Raw genomic sequence first — 16,529 nt, 5'->3', positions numbered from 1 at the left:
GCTTTTCCAAGGGACTGACAACAATTAATTAAATCAGCAACAGAACCCTCCTGATCAGTGATTAATTATATCAAACTCATCTTGCCTTCCCAAAATACCTTGTTAATTTAACAGGCACGATAGGGAAGTGATACCTCCGCATTTACTGCCTGCACGCGCGACTTCCCATTACGTTTTTCTTTTTTCTTTTTTTTTGTTTGTTTTGTTTACAACAGTGGGTGGCTCCGGGGTGAGCTGCCCTTTGAGCTAATATAATCCCATCATCTCTGTGTGCTAAGGTGAGGGAGTTAAGGCTGCGCTGTTGTTGGCAGTGGACTACAAGTGATGAAATCAAAGGGGTTGTGGTGCCATCCTGACGACACTGGGGGAAATAACAGCAACTCCTCTGATGTGGAGTTGCTGGGGTCGTTAAATATTTAATTAAAAGCACGAGAGAGAGAGAGAGAGAGAGAGAGAGAGAGAGAGAGAGAGAGAGAGAGAGAGGGGGGGGGGGGACCATCTCCACTCGCTCTCCAACATCCCAAACACATCGTACGCCCCCCTGTTGTTGCCTGATCATGACAGGAATCTCTGACACGTGGATGACTGCAGCTGATGTGGAAACAACACGGGCTTATGTCACCTTCCTTGTTGGCATTTTTCCCCCCCGCATGTTTATTTAGATGTGAGTACTTGTTGACAGAGGGAGGGTTTTTTTTTTTTTTTTGGTTTTTGGTTTTACGCATTCCCTCTTGAACACTGACTGCGTGCGTATATGCGCGCGCGTTATGCATGTGCGTGCGTGTGTGTGTGTGTGTGTGTGTGTGTTCCTCCTCCCTCCTGCCTCCTTGCATCTGACAGTGTCCCTCCCTCTTTCTCTCTCTCTCCTCCTCCTCCTCCTTCTCTCATTAGGCTTCTAACCGGCAAAACACCGACACACTCCCTTTCCCTTAAACCCGGGGAATAAACGCGGAGCGGCGGCAGGAGCAGGACTGACCTCCCCCCACCCCGCCCCCCCTCCTCCTCCTCCTCTCCCGTGGTGCGTGGTCCGTGGTCCTCCCCACCAAACATTGGACGTCTGATGGACGTGCAGATCATGTCTATATTGCGTCCGTCGGTCCAAGACCAATTCTGGACGCCTAAACGACGTCCAAACTAGGTCCACTATTTGGACGTCTAATCATGACCTCACTTGGACGTCAATATGCAGTTAAACATTTGGACGTCAGGCTTGGTCACTTTTTTTTGGACGTCTAAGACAGGTGCAGGAAATTGACATGATTAATGATTGTAGTAGTTTTAGTAATAGTAGTAGTGGACAAATAACAATATTGTTATCAACATGATTAATAAATACGAATATATATTGTTTGTGATTAAACATTATAAGAGACGTCCAAACAACGTCTTGTCTACGTCATTTTTATATGTCTAATTTTGGTCCCCTGAAGGTGCAGACTGTTACTCCAGATGACGTCCAAATGTGGGCATTGTAGACATCTCTTCTATGTTCAATTTAAACTCATTTAAGACATTGTTGTTCTTGAGTACATGTGATATTTTGTTATTTTACATCTTTGTTTTTCCTACTGTTTTTTTTTTCAATTTCATTTCATTTTATTTCAATTAATTAATTAATTAATTAATATTTTAATTTATATATTTTGAAATGAAATTTGTGGGAGATTATAATTTCACCCGATCATGGTTCATAATGGTGCGTTCCAGGCAACCCGTAACTCGTATTTTTTCGACCTGTTCCTATGGTTACCCGTTAGAACGTACAGTCAAACTCGTAACTTCCCACCTGTGAACTCGTGCTAGATCGATCTACTCCCAGTTCCCAGTTCGTAACTCGTAACTTGCCTGGAACGCTACAAACTCGTAACTGGTGACTTGAAGTCGTGACTTACGGGTTAAAAAGCCTGCCTGGAACGCACCATAAGAGTAGGGAGAAGTAAATATAATTTTGAACAGTCTTTGATAAGAGCCTTTATTATTTAAACTAGTCAAAGGCACTCTGATTGGCTGAGGCAGCATGTGCTCATACTCTGATTGGCTGAGGCAGCAGCAAACGCCACTCTGGTTGGCTGAGGAAATACACCAAGCAACTGGCGCGTTTCTTCTCTACTGCAGAAGCAGGCTGTGGTCGACATAACGCCTTGGTTACAACAACATCGTTTTCCACTAAGTGGAAGGTAAGTTTGCTTGGTGTAGTTGATTTTATGTTTACTGTATGCATTTATAGTGTCAGTTTCTTTCCGGCGCCCATTTTAACCGATGTGTCATTCACACAAGACACGCTGCGGCGTGCACCTCCACGGCCCCGGTGTGTGGTCTATTTGCTGTAATGAGTAGCTATGAGGACTGTTGTGGTAAACTGGGATGTGAGTGGTAGTCACGGATGCTAGCCGCCACCGCTAGTTAGCATCGGGCTAGCGGAAGTTAGCATCGTGCTAGCGGAAATTAGCATCGGGCTAGCGGATAGCATCCACTGCTTGCACTCACTAGCATCCAGGACAGCTAACAGTGCTAACAGCCCTCCTATACTCTGCTGTACGGAGCTCCTCCTGGGCTCTGTCATACACACAAGCTTCCACTAGCTACTCTTCCTGGGTGCTGTTTCACAGTGAGGATGGTGTGTTGTGCAGTTTCCACCAGAGTTTTGCATGTATTTTTAAAAAAAAAATCTGTAACACCACACGTATTTTTCATCCACTTAACAATTATGCACTACTTTGTGTTGGTCTATCACATAAAATCCCAATAAAATAAATTAAAGCTGTTGTTACATGACAAAATGTGTAAAGTAAAAGTTCAAGGTGTATGAATACTTTTGCAAAGCACTGTATCATTCACATTTATTTATAAATGTTTTTTTCCCCTATAGGCTCTTCACTAATGCCCTGATGGTGACATCTAATATCAAGGGAGAAGACAAAGGTTTATAGAGCAATACAAGGTAAGCCCATATGTCATATCTTAACATTTGCTGAGATGGTTTTGTATGAATCCAGTATTGGTAGTGGAGACACAGGCTGCAGGTTGTCTTTGCATATTTCTAATTATTTGTCTTCTTCTTCTTCTTGTGCAGATGGAGCCATTACATTTTGATGACACAGCCAGAGAGGACTTCATAAAGACACATGCTGGAGGAGAGGGATACACAGCAGTCACCCAGGACTGATTATCCATTGTGGAGAATCTTGTCACAGTTTTGTATCACTTTTGTACATGTATTTTCTGTGTTAAGTATGCAGTAGTTGGTTCTGATTTGTAATTCTTCTCAAAACACATTGAGTTTATCACTTAAATTTTTATTGTGTTATATTTGTTGTTGTGCCACAGACCGAAGCAAGGTGGGGCTGTGTAACTTTATGTATTTATTAGTATTTTACCAGCAGTATTATTTCAACAGATACCAATACCTTTATTAGAATGACATGTTTGTGCCAGTGATTAAGAAAATAAAGATGGAAATAAATGAATGGGGATTGAATTGTGATTTATTGGTAAACCTGGTGTATAACTGTAGTCCCATATGTTTACAGGAGGTGGAGGATCTGTTTCCTGTTAACTTTCCTGTAGCTTCATCTGGCTCAGCAGCAGGTTTGAACTGGAAATGCATTACACCTTTGCATGCATTTCCAGGTAATCTGCTGCTGAGAAAACCAAATGAAGCTATAGGAAAGTGAACTGGAACAGTCTGACACCTTCTGAAATGGGACTACAGTTATGCACAGAGCCTAGAAGCAGTATAAAAAACAATGTCTAAAATTAGTTTAAATTTGATGCAAAAAAGACGTCGAAACGACCACATTTGGACGTCAAATAGCCCTCATGCGGCGGTCCTGTGGACGTTCAGTTGATGTCGGTTTAAATTTTGACGCAGAAAAGACGTCTATAATGACCACATTTGGACAACAAATAGCCCTTATACGGCGGTCCTGTGGACGTCAATACTGGACGTTCAGTAGACGTCGGAAAAAGACGTCGTCTGGAGTAACAGTCTGCACCTTCAGGGGACCAATATTAGACGTGCAAAAATGACTTAGAAAAGACGTCGTTTGGACGTCTCTTTGCTCAGTGGGTCCATCCATGGTCCTCCCCTGGATGTCTGTCTGACAGGAGGGTATGTTGAAATATTTTCCTATTTTCTCTCTCCTCTGCCAGTTTGCTCATGTAGCACTGTGTCGGTTGTGTGTGTTGTCTTTAAGCGATTTGTTGAATGTCGAGCTTCAACGCTTCCCGTGATCTTTCCCGGCTATGTGTCCCTTTATTTTGGTTTTTTTTTTTTAAAGCACGTAATTCGTCAGCGATCTGTGTAGATTCTCTATATTGTCCTTGTGCTTTTTATCTGCTGCAACGAGAATGCTTGTGTTCAAGCTGCAGCTGTCCAGTATAATAGGCTAATACACCATCATTTTATAACGCGCATTGGACTTTGCCCACTTGCTTGCCGTCCTCTAACCGTATGAATAATATTGTGGGACTGAAGCAGGAGCAAGTTGCAGCCTCGCTTTGCGCCAACTGGCTCAGTCAGCTGTTCACATCAGACCTGCAAACCTGCAGCCAGGCGGTAAAACCTCCACATTATGCCCCCTGACATGCTGTTCTGTTCTCACCACCTACAGTACAGCTCCAGCCTTGACTTTGATTTTTTTTTTTTTTATGTCCCACGTCCTTCAGAGTTGTGCTTGTGCTTCTTCAGGAATCAGCTGTTGTGTGTGTGTGTGTGTGTGTGTGTGTGTGTTTTGTTTCTGTTTGTGTCTCAGCCTGTCAGGGAGATCTGGATCTGCTATTGGCTCAAGTTGCCATATTCTCCCAACACACCCATCCTATAATTACGCAACAGCAAACACTGACAGATGCACACATACACTCACCACTGAGTGACTTACACAATGTGACCATTGTCGCACCCTCTCTCATCAACACCACCCTAAAGTGGCTGAGTTTTGCTTTTAAAACAAACACGTGGATTTGTAGTTTTGTATATTTTGCCACTTCGGTTTTCCCCTCCACGTGCAGAATGCATGAATGTGTCAGTGATGTGTAAATGGTGTGAAATACCAAGACTTCAGTTGGATACTGTGCAGAGGAGAAGCAGCAGTTTACCCATTCTCTCCTACTACATGCTCAGACAGGTCCATGTATGGAAATACTCACCTTTGCCCCCTCCCTTGGCTTTCACTGGTTTTGTGGAATTACATACAGTAGTGAAGAGGAATGTTTCGGATGCTTCACTGGGACTGTTCTCTGTGGTTGTATTTCTACATTAAATGGAATGGAATCTAGAATTGCACAAAATGATATCCAGGAGGTCATATGAAGTAGTATCACTTCTGATTCAGAGCTCATTATATCACATTTCTTATTGTATCAGTTTGTCATGTCCCAGCTCCTCCGCAGTGTTCTGGCCCGCTCCCTGTCGCCGTACAGGTGGGCTTGAGATACTCCGTCACACAGTTCCTCCGGGCTGCACACACAGCCAGACCAGCTGTCACACAGCGTCCACGTCGTTGACGTCGGACACACTTCTGTGCCCGCTGCGTTAGCCTCGCCTAGTCAGCCAACCTGCCAGCCAGCCAGCCTTCCTCTCACCTGATGCTTCCTCTCCCTCTTAACCAACTGAACTGGGAGCCATTACCTCACCTCAGCACCCGCATCAGTTTCTGCACTGTTTGCTCGTCACTGTTTCGACATGAATTTCTGATCATATCGAGTTCAGGCACATTGAAGTGAGTCAAACTCAAATATTCTGTACTCTGCTGTATCTTGCTTCTTTTCTTTTCTTTCTTTTTTCTTTTTTACTGTGGTGTATATGTGTACACAAAGTCTCGCTGCTAGTGCGTATGTGCGTGAGTTCAGATGCTTGAGGGTGCTGCTGGGATTTCACAGCCCAGCATGCTGCCTGCCACCATTTGCAATTCAAATGAGCATGTATGAGGCTGAGCAGCTCTTCTCTCCTCTGCGTGTCTCATTGGACGCAATGATTCCTTGCACTTGTAGGTTAACTCAGCCATTTATATTGACTTCTCCACTGGAAAAAGAGAGCACTTAATGGTTTATTTGTATGAAACAGTCTCACATAGGTATATTTTCAGGTGGGTGTAGTGTGTTTTGTACGTACTTTAGATCATGGCACAGGCAAAATGTGCTGCATAATTTGTGTGGGTGTCACCCTGATATTATAAAGCCACGCAACAAGTACCGTGTGTGTGTGTGTGTGTATGTCCTGCACTTGGCTGTCAAAGCTGCTGTCCCAGTTGAATGTTGTCTTACCCGCCATGTTTTTGTAGCTTGGTGAGTGCGGTCACGTCTCTTCCTGCCTGCTGAACTCCAGTGACCAATCACAGACGTATGAAAAACACACACATGCACATTTGTTCTTCGGTAGTTATGAGGACCTTCACTAATACAATGCATTCACTTTCTCCAAACCCCAATGACTCAACATTGTTATAAACCCATTTTTAACTCTGAATACAATCCTTACTGCTCGCTATTATATCAACCCCCATCTGAATAATATTTGTAGGCAATGGTTTCTCAGCAGTAACCATTAGTTTAATTTGCATTCTGAATCATTCTGTATTTTTTATGTGGTTATTTTTTACTGGTAATGGCAGTACCTTTCCTGTACAGCATTTAAATAGCATGCTGGAGCTTATTTTATATAGCGTGGAAGACAACAATCGACCACTATTAAGGCCAACATGTTAACTGTCGTCTTTGGTCTTCTCTTTCGGAGAAATACGACACAATGAGCCCACTGTACTGTTGTGTCTTTACCCCAGCAGCAGATACATGTGCCGCTCTATTAAAACACACTTATTGTTACCACCAGTAACCACAGGTCTTTCCAGATTAACTGTGACTGAAATCCTAAAGGGCTACTTCACTGATTCACTGCTGTATGAGCTTAAAGTTGGATGTATGAGAAAAAAGGACGATCAAAACCAGTGCTGCAAAGGCTAACACATCATGACTGATACTTTTACGATAAGTAAAGCATCAGAACCCCTGGCTCTCACATGTCCCTTATTGCAACTCAGTTGTTTGACCTTTCCTGTCTATTAACGGACCTTGTCTTTGAGATTTCAATCCCCCAGTTTGCAAGTGAAATATAAGAAGCCTCAAGCCAAACTCAAGCAGACATCATCATTGTCACTTCCTCCGACTATAGCTGCTTGAGAACCGTACATCTTATTTTCAAGTCCATTATGATATTGCAAGTCTGGGTAGTGGTTCCAAGTAGGCTCAGGGTATAGTGACTGCATTGTGACATCACAAAGTTACAGGGCTCAGTTTCTCAGTTTCTGTTTACATTTCTCCGTGAACTGAGCACTTCAGTACTTTGTCCTTATTAATATAGAAGTTCGACCTACTTTAAAATCAAACGATATGGAAAACTCACATTTGGGACTTGAATTTTTATTTTAACTCCATCCTCAAAGCCAACATTGAAAGGAGTCTTCAGTACTGGTCTTAATAAATGTACTAGTTTTGGAAAACCATTGCTGAAGAAAAACAGGTTTTTACCCATATTAGATGAATATTTACAACTTTCCATAGTAAATACAAGATTGTTTACAAACCATGTAACTCATACCCAGCGCCTGATATCTCACAAGCAGCACTGTGTTATTGATTGTTGGCTGATATAGCTGTAATTGCTGTAGACAGTGGTACAATGCACTGCAGCTTTGTGTTTGTTAGCCCAACAGAGACCTAATCTTATTCTGTTTTACATGCTCTTTTATCAGCTTTGTTTGGAATAACCAAAAGAGGATAACACAACATTACAACAGCTCAGTCCCACAATAGTTCTCACAGTGGCTGTGTGCTTTTGTTTTATGGGAATTGAATTAAGCCTCATCAGGATGCTGCAGCCACTGCAGTCCTGTCAAAATCTTGTTATGGTGCAGACTTGAGCATCATATTGCTTCGCTGCGTGATCTTTAATGGCGTGTCCAGCGGCTGGGTCCGCACTTATCTGCCCCTTCTTCCCCCTGTCCTATGGAGGGTCTCTTCCCGAACCAGTTGCAATCCTGTTGCTGTCTGTGTGATCAGGGCTTTATTTTTAGCTTTGTTTTTTTTTTGTTTTTTTTACTCACACAGCTTTGTGCAATTTATTGCCTTCCTCAGATTGCATCATTCTGCCTGTACTCGAGTGTGAGAAGAGAGAAAGAGAAGCTATTTCATACCATGAGACAGTTTTATTTCACCACTTTATTCCCCCTCCCTCAGCCATACAGCTCTTCGCAGTTGATGGGAAGCATCACTTTGTCCTTCTGAAGGGGAGGTAGAGAGCTTTACCCTGAGCAGCAGCTCAGCAGCCTGCCTCAGCCTGATGATTACAGTGAGTCAGCAGGTTCTCCTTTTTATTTTTTTTTGCCCCCCCACCCTGCATACCTACACCCGTCTTCCTCGTTTCTTCCCTCTCCACTTCTTCTGCCTTCTTTGAACAAATCCCTTGCCTCTGAAGGATGAGACTCATCATGTTGTTGTCTGGCTTTGATCTGGTGCAGTGATACCCATAATGCTGCTTGTTTTTGTTTTTTTCCTCCCCACAGTAAAACGTAATTTACATTTCAGGCAAAGTTGGCTCATGTGGGGAAATGGAACGGTTGCCACTTCTCTCCAGCTTGTTTTCACCCGGGCCTGCCTTGGAAATCTTTTTTCTCCAGCCTTTTTGGCCTCTCCCAACAAACCAAGTCAGCAGCTATTGTTTTATTCTGGCCACTTCACCCTAAGCAATCATTAATTAGCCTCTGCATTTAACAGTTGTAGGGAAAGGCTAATTCCATTGTTGGTTTCTGTCCATTTCCCTAATGCTTAGAGTATGCGACTGGCTGATTCGCTCATATTGTAGAAAGCTGGTGAATTGTGGAAAAATGCGTACGGAGGTCGATCTCAGTGCAAATGATTTATAAATACATAAAACAAGACCTAAAAAGGAGGATTAGGAGAGATTAGACTCACAAAAAAGTACAAATTCACAACAATCCTATGCTCAGCTGCTGCTGCAGAGTAAATTCCTTAGTTGATTTGTACCAAAGTGTTTTCGATGAAGTTGCAGGTGAAGTGAAACTGAATTTTCAGGATGATGGCCCCATGGTAATTGTTGTGTGATTAAAAATGGTTGCTGCTGCCGTGTGGTTAATGAGATATGCAGCTCCGCTGAGGAAGGTGGGTAGACTCTTGACCTCTACATGATATTTCAGACGTAATTAGGCCGAGAGATGATTGTTCACCAAACGGCCGCGGAGGCAACTGGCTGTAGTCTGCTTGCGGGCTCCAGCTGGTCGTCTGTTTGATGGAGAGAAAATGCTTTTGTGGGGAGGGTCGTGATCGGTTGTTTGTTGCAGTGGTCTGCAGAGGAGCACGTACACAATCTACTCCCAGTCCCTTTGGGCCTGTCGTGTGGCTTCTAAACTGGTCAGACAGGTTGGAAGGGCAGATCCAGGCACAGCCACAGTCATTGCTTCACACTCTGTACACTCACACAAGGTGTGTGTGTTTGTTCCTGACTTATAATCTGTGGCAGCACGTGACACGTGTCTTGTGTGTTTACAGTGTGGCTCATGCTTTTTGGTTTGTTTCACCAACTTGCTTGATGCTTTGTTTGCTGCCTGGTGAAGATTCAACTGCACTGCACACACACAGACACACACACACACACACACAATGAAAGACTTCTTCAGGAGATTTTCCTCCTTTTCTTAAGGCGCTCAGGAAAATCCAAAGGACACTTCTAGGACAAACTCCATCTGTTGCTAAGGAGGGATACAACTGAGGGCTGTGATGAAATTCTTTGTGCTTTAGCTTAATTTAGCCCATTCAGTTGATAGACATTCATTCACACTGCTTTCAGTGTATAAAGTCCAATCCTTCACTCACACAGATAATAAAACACTCTGACTTTAGAAATTGAATACTTCCTTTAGGTACATTTACAACTTCTGAATGACTTCATCCTGCTTATAGTGATTAATCCAGTTAATATTTCTCCACTGTGTGTAGTCGTGACTCGTGACCTGTCCCTTTAAAAATAGAAATACCTTGTTCTCACTTGCATATCTTCATCACATTCTACTAATGCTATAGTCTGTGTCCAATCCAAATGAAGCTGGTGATATGGATGATAGGAGTTCAAACATTGAGCCTCAGGCTATGTACTCACTAATATGATTTCATTTAATAGCGCATCACTTTTGCCACATTCATGCCTGACCTTCACTCAGGTTTTGTTTTCAATGTTAATGCAACATGGACGGTGACCAAAGGAAGCACCACTAATTTGTCAAATCACTAGGAACCCAATCATATCAGGAAATATGAAGTGTCCACGCCCCAATCCCAGTGGTTCATTAACAGTAATGGAGGTAAAAGTTTGAAATAATCATGATATTGATTTGAAGGGCGTACTCGGCCCTAATGGTTTGTAAGATGTGTTGAGAAGGCAAATAAAAAAGGCAGCTACTTGAGGAGGAGATCTGGTTACATGCTTTTATTTCATGAAGGTTAGTTCCCTATTTTTAACCATGTTTATTATTATTATAGTATATTATAATCTTCCACTGCATGTATATTATGTCCGTCATAGCTGAATGAGCTGCGTACTCTTGTTGTTCTTTCCCTTGCTGCCTTTTTCCTCTCACCTCATTAATAAAACATTTGATTTAGAATCAGGACAGGTGCTCTATTAAACCATACACTGATGTTTCTGCAGCTTTGTTACAGTACATAACCTTGTTGGGAGCATCTGTCAATAAATAAATAAACCCAGAGCAAAGACAAATCCCAGTTCTGGTGTTCAGCAAAGCAGCAGTGGTTTGTAGCAGAAGTCTAATATAGTTTGTATTTAAGGGTGGTCCGCTCCTGACTGAAACTTCTGTGAGTTTGTTTTTAGATCACTCATGTTTGTGTTGTTCGCACGGCCCGCACACTTTGAACACTTTCACTTCTCTTCCCCAGCTGCACTCGAAAGACTTGTGAGGCCACTCCTCACTGACGGAAACCACTCATTGTTTTGGCATCAGCGGCTCCCTCAGAGATAGTCGGCTTCTTTGTTTTTTTACTGCAGGCTTTTCTCTAATTGCGCTGTGGTTTGTAGAGCATCTTTTTTCATTGGCTGGCATAAAATGTTTTTACCCCGCCTGGACTGATCAGTCATAGATTGTCCGTCATGCTTAGATATTTTGTCTTCTTTATTTGTTTTCACGTTGGCAGCGATAATGCGAAGCTCCTTCATAATTCAGGCCATGATCGATGTCCCTCTGGTAGCCGTTTTCATGCTCCGTTCTCAGCAGATACTTTTCGTCCAACTGCACTAGGTCCCGCCAAAACAGTGCAGTCCACAGATTAGGATGCTTGGTGTTGGCTTTCAGCTGCCATTTAGCAAACCACACTCTGTCCACATAGAAGTATTGCTTGGCAAGTGACCGATTCTGCTCAGAAAAGTTGCAAAGACAAGTTGAAAATGCTGCTGAGTGCTATCGACATGCCTTTTCAGCCTCAGACTGTCTGTGGTTGTCCCTGTCTATACTTAAACAAATACTGAGCTCCTTGTTCAGCATCTTTACAAATCCTCTGACACTGACACCAATAACACAGAGAGCTCCTGTAGCTTCCTTTCAGGCCCAGCACTGATCCTAATAAGGAGATGAATGGCTCTATACAAACAGTAGAGTTGAGCAGGGGACTGGATGTATGCCCACTGCTTCTCTCTTTCTCTGTGTGTGTGCTGTGGGTGAAATGCCTTTTTCAGTCTCTTATGATCTGCTCTTAGTGCTCTGGTGAACTGGTCAGCGGTCAGTTCACGTGTGGACAGAGAGTACAAATCCCACAGCTCCTGGACTAGACAAAAGTTAATAGTTTGATTAAAGTGAAAGCCTTAAACACACATGACCTTGGCAGAGTGAAGAGGGAGGAAATGCCAAAAGTAGTCCACTCAGGTGACCTCACTGAGATGTCATCACTGCAGGCAAATAACTCACAGAGGATAAGGAGCTAGGGGAGAAAGGCATTACTCAATTATCATAAGTAATTGTAATGTAGCTACAAAATGAGGACTATAGAGACACCTCTCTAAGACTAGGCTAAACATATTTCCTGATGTTGCAGTAGATGTTGTCATCAGTTTAAAAATACACAAAACTCCAATCTTGATTTTCTAAAATTAAGTGTTTTTTAACAATGCATGCAAAAAAAACAATGTAGCCCATGTTTTAAATGTAGGATTAAATGGATTTGGTTGGATGGATTTAATATAGTCAAAAATACATCAGGCAAAAGGAGAAGACATGCTTTCTGTATATAGAACACAAGATTTTTTACAATTCACCGTGTTTTTAAAGGAAGCTGTTTTCATGAGCTGGTTCATGTGTATTTTGCGTTAGAGTAAATGTTGATTGACGCGGTGCCTGATGCAACAATTGTGGATTGATGTGGTTTTTAGATATTAAAAAGTTTTTAGGGAGAATGGGGCGGCACTGTAATGAAGTTTTTTTTCTTTTTTTTTTAAATGTCATCATAATTCTGATTCAACAGTGGGAAATAATCAGCAAGGGAGTTTTACACCACCCACGCTGTGTCCTCGAGTACACTTCAGGACTGTATCAGGAACCACAATTGGGAACAAGCTCCATTAAAATCTCCTGAAGTATGAACACATTGATACCATTTACTAATGGCACTGATTAGTTGATTGTATGGAGATTATGCCACACTTTCAGCTCTTTTTTGATGTGATTAGAGAGAGAGAAACACATTACAAGCACTGGATGGTAATATTAAATGCTTTCATAATCATCTGGACTTAATGGTGTAAAGATCAAGTCAAGGAAAGAGCATCAAACATTTTTCAGAAGATAATGTGATAATTTTTACAGAGGTTCATAGGTCTTTTTTTTTTTTTTTCGAATTTCTATTTCTATAACAAAATGAGCAATGGAAATTGTTTCTATAAACTAATGAACAATGAAAGCCTCAAAATGCATCACTGTATCTATTCTCATTTATTTCCTCTACAGTAAGAAAGAGTTGGATCTCACCATAACCGTCCCTCGCAAAGTGGCTTTCATTGACACATGTTGTGTAATAGATAGGAAGATGTGGGAGTGAAATGGTGCACCGTCACAACATTGCTGGGATTATATATATTCTTGTTGTTCCTTGGGAGCAGCCAGTTGTGCTTTTTAGCAGCATATCTGCACACCCTGTGCTTTAATTGTACACAAAGAAAACAAATCATGTGTGAAATTCATCCCCAAAAAATAGAATGACTCTCTCCCACAGGGCAGGGTTTACTTTGAATGTCTTCTTGGGGCTGGATTGGGAGAAAGAAAACAGTGCAACAAACCTAAATCAAGTATTTTCATTTAATTTGCCATTTTCCTCTGAACTGCTTCTTCCACACTTAACCAAGGCAGTGCAGGCTAATGTTTGTTTATAGAGGGATGGACCATGTTTAAGGATGGAAGTCAGTTCCTCTGGTCACTTACTGTTAAGACTCATGGTCATCACTGCTTATCATCTTTCAATTTGAATTGTTTTTTATTTTTGTATTATACATGAACTTATGACAAAATATAATTTAGAAATGGTTTTCTCCTAATTGAAACTGCATGTATGTCTATAAAATATCAACAGACAAAAATAATAACATGTCTCGTCATACAGTATGTGGTGACAATGGATAATTACGCAGCTAAAAGTAGCTGTGGTTTTGTAATCTGCGCGGGAGCTGGCGTTACTCCTGTTTCACTGCCTGCGTTAGTTTCAGGTGCTGAAACAGGTTTGTTGCGCTTCTACTTTTAGTTTGTGGAGCAGAGTTTCCCCCAGGTTGAGGATGAAGCTACATCAGCTGGTGGGCGGCGCGGTGTGTGACTGATCTGCATTAAGAGCCTCATGTAACTTAAAGGGCTAAAATGTTATTTTGGTAGCTATAACTTACAGATGTCCCCTAAACGCCGTTGTTAGATGCTATGGCTAGTCAGCCCCAAGTCTCCACCCGGTTTGTGTGTAGTTTGACGCGTGAAATATCTGATGTTGTTTTTACATGTTACTGTTGAACATCATCATCTGGAGAGATAAAATAAAATGTTGGTTTTTGTCACCAACTGTTTATCACCTTGTGCTCAACTTGCCTGCATAGGCTACAGGATGGAAAAGCATTTTAAGTGGTATTTTTTGATTTTGAAAATTAACTGGAAATGTGGTTAGAAGTTGTGCTACACTTTGATGCAAACTTTACTACTTAAAGGAAAACATTAATAGGGCCTACTACTCTTGTCTCTGTTGGATAAACATGAACACGAAGCCAGTTAGCTTAGCTTCAAATCAATACTTCAAAGGGCTAAACTAGCTAACACCTGTTGCCTTCCATTGGAAATGAAACACTGTAACTTCAGCATCACATTTAATTTCTTAACTCACCAAGGGTTGTCTTCAGTTTTGGAAAGCAACACCAGTGACACCCCTTGTTTCTATCACATCTACTGAAGTTTAACATCTTGTCAGTGCAGCCTCCATTCTGCCTTGAAAACATACAGTATTAGCATACAACCTCTTGTCTTGTGAATGCAATGATGGCCAAAGCTCTTGTCTGGTGACTGTCACCACCACCCACTCAATGTTTAGCAGTGGAGATGCTGATAGGTAGATTTCACAACTTCAGAAAGAACCAGCCAGTTTCCTCCTGTTTCAGCTAATCTCACTTGGCTGTAGCTGTTTAGTATGAACAGTGTCCAGTTGATGTTTTAACAGGTTGAACAGCACTGCCAGCCACTTCTGTGTTTCACTGAAATGAGGACTTAAGTCTTTAAAACACCTGATTAATGTGACAGGTGTGGTTACTCAGTGATCTAGTCGGTAATCTGCAGGCTTTGTGCAGCTGCTTCTCCGTCCGCCTCCTCTGCCAACATGGGCTGCATGCTGCCATCACAATTTTCAAAGGGATAAATAAGCAAAGCAAATTAGATGACTTAAGCACTGTCTTCTATGACACATCTGACATTTCACTGCGATCAATAGGCTACACCCTTGCTGCAACAATACGGCCCCATGAACACAATAACAAATGCACATGGATGGGTGGAGCCGGTCAGGACGATCGTCACTCATATCTCTGTGCCGCTTTGTGCCGTCTGTTAATCCCTCAACGCACGGTCTGATAACCATATTCATAATTCACATTTATCACATTCAAGTTTTTAAATATTTCATACTTTTCTCACTTATTATCAAAATCCCTCTTACTTTGAAGTATTTAGTTTCCCTTTGTCATGAAGCATAAAAAAAGAAAGCGTATGATTGGTGATGCTGAGTAAAGCGATGGATTTCAAGTCCCACTTTTCAAGGATCAATGTTTATGTAACCCTAATTCATATTCACATTCAATCATCAGACTAGAAATAGACACTGTTTCGGAGAATGAGGAGCAATCTGACTACGAAAAGAACGTTCAGTCTAGTCTGACTACAATTATCTTGTATTGTGAGCTTGTCTTTGAGTCCCATAAACCCTCCAATGTCCTGCTGTAGTGCTACTGGCTGCTCATTTTTGGTTCACAACTTGCAGTGATGACGTTCAGGGTTAATGGAGCTGCTCCCATGTAACTGGAGTTCATTGTCCTGGACTCTCAGCTACAAGCTCCCATCCCTCCAGGAAACTAGCCACTGCTGCACTTGCTGCAGACCAGTGTCCACACATTATCCCCTCTCACAGACCTAACCACTGTATAGTTTGTGTCATAGAGTCACTACTTTCTGTCATCAAATTGAAAAGATCTCATTAGATAATTCCTCCTCAGGCCAGATTGATTAATATAAAAGGACATGCAAATTTGTGCCACGCATTTTATTCAATTCGCAACACTGCAACCTGTGTGTATTTAGCTCTTAATTTATTAAGGCAGCAGCTCATTACACAGTCAGTGCCTGGGACTGCGCTCTAAGCCCAATCTCTGTGTGAGGGAGAGAACAGTGGTCCTTCTTTGGCGATGGGATTTGTTTTAAGATTACCTAGCTCAGGAAGGAAAGGATAATGTAAGAAAGAGAGACTAATGGAGACGCAGAAGTGGAGCAGGTGGAGCTGGTATTGATATGGCTGATGTCTCACTTGAATACCTGGGTAAATACAGCCAAACCATGCTGATGGAGCAGTTGTGAGACTACAGTAGTTTTACGTTTAATTCTACATCTAATTCAAGTTGAAAATTTAATGAAAACAAAATGTTTTGCATCTCCAACTCCCTCTTGCCTGTTTGTCTGGTGATATGAAGATATTCATTTGATTTTTTGCCAGTTTTTGTTTTGTTGTGGATACAGTAGAGTTTTCGCTGACCTACTCTTCAGAAGCAAAGAATCTTCCTTGGAAAAAATGGCTTCTGCAACTATGTGAGCTTGTACATATACATATTTTTCCTTGCTAGTGCTACATGGGAACTTAATTATTCATTGGTAACACCAGAGGAGCAGAGGAGCTAATGCAGTATGTCAGTGCTGCTCTCTGGCTGTTCTGATTCCCTTTCTTGATGCTTG

The 16,529-nt window shown here is 41.9% G+C and overlaps 1 protein-coding gene across 5 annotated transcripts in view; it reads left to right on the top strand.

The window, feature by feature from the left end:
• The first annotated feature begins 4,066 nt into the window (after positions 1–4,066).
• Positions 4,067–16,529, top strand: part of LOC146987257 (uncharacterized) — a 79,363-nt gene continuing 66,900 nt past the window's right edge. For all 5 annotated transcript variants that reach the window (XM_085776471.1, XM_085776469.1, XM_085776470.1 and 2 more), the window contains exon 1: positions 4,067–4,111. The gene's annotated coding sequence lies outside the window, so the exon portion shown is untranslated. The remainder of the gene's footprint in view (positions 4,112–16,529) is intronic.

The sequence above is a fragment of the Trachurus japonicus genome, chromosome 5 (genome assembly GCF_045865225.1).
Source record: "Trachurus japonicus isolate A0001 chromosome 5, Traja_1.0".
NCBI classification, from domain to species: Eukaryota; Metazoa; Chordata; class Actinopteri; order Carangiformes; family Carangidae; genus Trachurus; species Trachurus japonicus.
Note: the sequence above shows the minus strand (reverse complement) of the source record. Positions and strands in the feature narration are given on the sequence as shown.